Source organism: Alnus glutinosa, chromosome 2 (genome assembly GCF_958979055.1).
Source record: "Alnus glutinosa chromosome 2, dhAlnGlut1.1, whole genome shotgun sequence".
NCBI lineage: Eukaryota > Viridiplantae > Streptophyta > Magnoliopsida > Fagales > Betulaceae > Alnus > Alnus glutinosa.
The window spans coordinates 37,956,161-37,960,069 of record NC_084887.1 but is presented as its reverse complement, the minus strand read 5'-3'; the positions used below and the strand labels follow the sequence as shown (position 1 = coordinate 37,960,069).

The window sequence follows — 3,909 nt, the reverse complement described above, 5'->3', positions numbered from 1 at the left end:
TTGATGCGACAAAATTTTGTTATTAATGTTTTGGTGCTGTGTTGAAAGTTGTTGTCAACATTTTAACTTTTTTAATAGAAAGGAAAGAGAAAAAGAGAGAAAGGGATTATCCAAAGCAACTACTATTATTTATAATTATTTATTACACTCATGTCACACTAATTATAATGAGTTAATTATTCATTGTTTTTTATGTTAGTTATTTGGTTCTACTATTTAAATTAATATTTTTTTTTTCACTTTCACTACTTACTTTTTGTATTAATTTATTTGTTTATCCGGAGGGCCAAATCGAGAGATAAAGACTTGCAAATACTTGGCTTTAATTTTTTCTGTGGCTTTCAAGTTTGGATTCTCATGATGGAGAGGCCCAATAGAAAATGCATCCGGGATATAAGCTCTTTCATTATGCCTTTTGAGAATGACAGGAGTTTTGAAGATGCAACAATACTTAGGCGGCACGAGCAAATCATGGGGCATCATATCTTTTATTAAAGACTCCAAGTGGTCGATATCAATTCTATCACTAGCATCTCCTTTTTCGTTCACAGCCATATATGTTGGATCTGTAATTTCTTCTCAATTTTTGCCTCCTAAAGTTGTTTCTTTCGGAGTGACAAAATTTTTTATAAAAAGAGAGTAAAAACAAAACAAAAGAGATTTGAAAATTTAGGCACAATTCGATCTTGAAATAGTGCAGAGAAAAAAAATTACCCATGCACTTAATTATGAGTATAACATCCATTCAAAAAAGAGTATTAGCGTAAGAGTCTGAGAGATGTTCAGAGTTAATAATAATAATAATAATAATAATAATAATAATAATAATAATAAGATGTTTTGAGTTTTTAATAACCCGTAAGTGGCAGAGGATCTGATTTGCCCCTTAATGTGAGTGAGAAGAAAGTGTATGTAATTATTTATTTCGTTGCTTTTAGAAAGAAAAAAAACAATAATAATAATTTGAGTTTGTTAAGAAAAAAGGAAGTATAAGTATTTCAAATGGAACAAAATTAAGGCAAAAAGAGGTAGCATTGAATTCACATACAAGATAAAAATGCGACTACTTGTCGTTTCCACCACTCTTAAAATTTGGTTACTAGAATGAAGAAGTTCCAGACTACTTGAGGATCCTGCAAGAAAAGATCATATATATAGACCCATCAAATAAATTTAAGATTATTTTTCAGGTAATGTATATATATATAGTTCTACTCAAGAAGTCCAAGCTTTAGACAGCAAAATGATCAGTATCACTTACTTATCCCAAAAGGAAAAAAAAAAAATATATTAAGAGGAGTTGAAGTAACCCATTACGATAAATTGGATAGGATTTTGAAGTGAATAAAGATCATCTTACTCTTCACAGAATTAATTAGTATAATAAACAGCCAGCTAGATATATAGATGCTTCCATTCAAAAAAAAAGAAAAAAAAAAAAAAAAAAAAAAAAAAAAAAAAAAAAAAGATAAAGATATATAGATGCATAAACTAATGCAAAATAGATTTTAGTATTTAAATAGAAACAGCCAAACAGGTTTAGCATAAAGAAAACTCCATATATTGGGTTTCCTAAAATGATCCTAAATTTTTTTTCAGTAAGGTAAAAATATCCTTAGAAATTCGAAAAAGAAAAACTAAAACTAAAAAAATTGAAAAAAATTTGGAAATTATATATAAAAAAACTGAAAATTATATAAATAATAATTTGTTTAAAAAAAATGAAAAACCGTTTTTTTTTTTAATTTTTTTGATTTATTTTTAAATCATTATAAGAATTTTCATAATTTTATTAAGGGTATTTTTGTCATTATGGGGGATATTGATTTTTTTTTTTTATAGTTTAGGAAGGGACATTGACACAATTTGTAGTTTTGGGAGATATTGAAAATAAAGTAGTAGTTTGAGGGGAATATGTGTACTTTTTCCTATATTTTTAATTAGTTTCAAAAAAATGTACCCAAATTTTAAAAAGTATCAATTTAGGGTATATATCTTTTAATTTATTTTTTTTCAATTTCAACACTCCGTTAGAATTTTCCATTAATTCCTATCAAAATTTATAAAATACACGTGTATTTTTTTAAAAAGAATAAAAAAAAAATTTCAAAGATTCAGGCATGTGTATTTTTGTAAATTCTGTTAAATTCTTACCAACATCTAAATTCTAGCAATTTTTTCCTAAAAAAAAAGATGGGTATTTTGGAAATTTTGACAAGATTTAACAAAAAATTATAATGGAGAGTTGAAATTGAAAACAATTGAAAAATGGAAACCCTAAATTGACACTTTTTAAAGTTTGGGTACTTTTTTTCAAAAGTGATGAAAGATCAGGGGTTATTAGTGAATTTCTCCCAAAAAATTATTAAAATTTTCAAAGATTTAAGCATGAATATTTTTGCAAATTAAATCCGTTGAATTCTGACCGACATCTAAATCCTTGCAAATTTTTAATTTTATTTTTTAAAAAAAATGAAGGGCATTTTTGAAATTTTGACAGGATTTAACAGAATAATTTAACGGAAAGTTGAAATTAAAAAAATTAAAAAAAAAATAAAAAAAATTTAAAAAAAAAAATTGAAAGGTTGATACTCTAAGTTTAAGTATTTAATTGCAAAAGTAATGAAAGATCATGAGTTATAAGTGAAGTTTTTTTTATTTTATTTTTCAAAAAAAATGAAGGGCATTTTTAAAATTTTGACAAGATTTAACAGAATAATTTAACGGAAAGTTGAAAGTAAAAAAAATAAAAAATAAAAAAAAAAAATAATAATAATAATAATAATAATAATAAATAAATAAATAAATAAATAAATAAATAAATAAATAAATTGAAAGGTTGATACTCTAAGTTTAAGTATCTAATTGCAAAAGTAATGAAAAATCATGAGTTATAAGTGAAGTTTTTTTTTTTTTTTTTGTTAATTTAACTTTATTTATTAAAAGAAAAAAAGGCAATGTAAATATGTATTTCAAATGGAACCAAATTAAATTAAGACAAAAATAGGTAGCATTAAATTACATACAGGATAAGAGTGCAACAGCTTGCCGGTTCCACCATCTTAGATTAAATTTGGTTTTCTTCTGGACTACCTTGAGGATCCTGCCAAAAAAAAAAAAAAAAGTTTTAGACCCATCAAAGAAAATTAAATAAAATTATAAGAATATTTTTCAAATAATGTATATATAGTTGTACTCATGAAGAAATCCAAGCTTTAGACAACAAAATGATATATAGCTCTTAATTGTCTCCCCCCCCCCCCCCCCCCCCACAAAAAAAAAAAAAAGAAAAAAAAAAACTCAGATTGAGTAGCAACAGTGACGAGCTTAGAGAAAATTAAACTCTACTGCTAGCTAGCCATGAAAATAGATAAGGATATAAAAAGGATACTCATTCCTCACCTCAATCTTTGTTGGACAGCTAAACTACCATAGTCATGAGTACTGCTTGAGGTCCGTTTTGCAGAACAAGTTTGGAGAATTGGAGCTACTACTGCTCCCTTTTTATGGATGCAAATAGCTACACAAATTCATGATCCGTTGGTTTTTGGCTCGACATTGTTTTGGTCCAACTACTGGTCGTCTACATGTAATGCAATCAATTATTGGGCTGGTCGGTCAAGATCATATATAATATATTAACTTTTTTGTTGGGAGATAAGAGGTTAATAAAAATTACTCATTTCGCAGGCATTCTCGTTTGGCTTATATAGTAATTAAAGATTATTTTTGTTAACTCTATAGTAAAAATTAGCATAATTTCTCTCAATCCGACTAATCAATTTAACCAAAAGGAAGGCTAATTGCTATAGTGCTACTCAATCAACAATACATAAATAAATAAATCAACAATCCCCTTTTTCTCTTTTTCTCTTTCCTTTCTATTAAAAAAAAAAAAAAAAGTTAAAA

The 3,909-nt window shown here is 26.1% G+C and overlaps 1 long non-coding RNA gene across 1 annotated transcript; it reads right to left on the bottom strand.

Annotated features, from left to right (window-relative positions):
* Nucleotides 1-967: 967 nt before the first annotated feature.
* Nucleotides 968-3,534, bottom strand: LOC133860156 (uncharacterized). The gene is made up of 3 exons (XR_009898878.1): nucleotides 3,403-3,534; nucleotides 3,027-3,103; nucleotides 968-1,133 (listed from the first exon to the last, which is right to left on the bottom strand). It is a non-coding gene; the product is annotated as an uncharacterized LOC133860156 (long non-coding RNA).
* Between the last annotated feature and the right edge of the window lie 375 nt (nucleotides 3,535-3,909).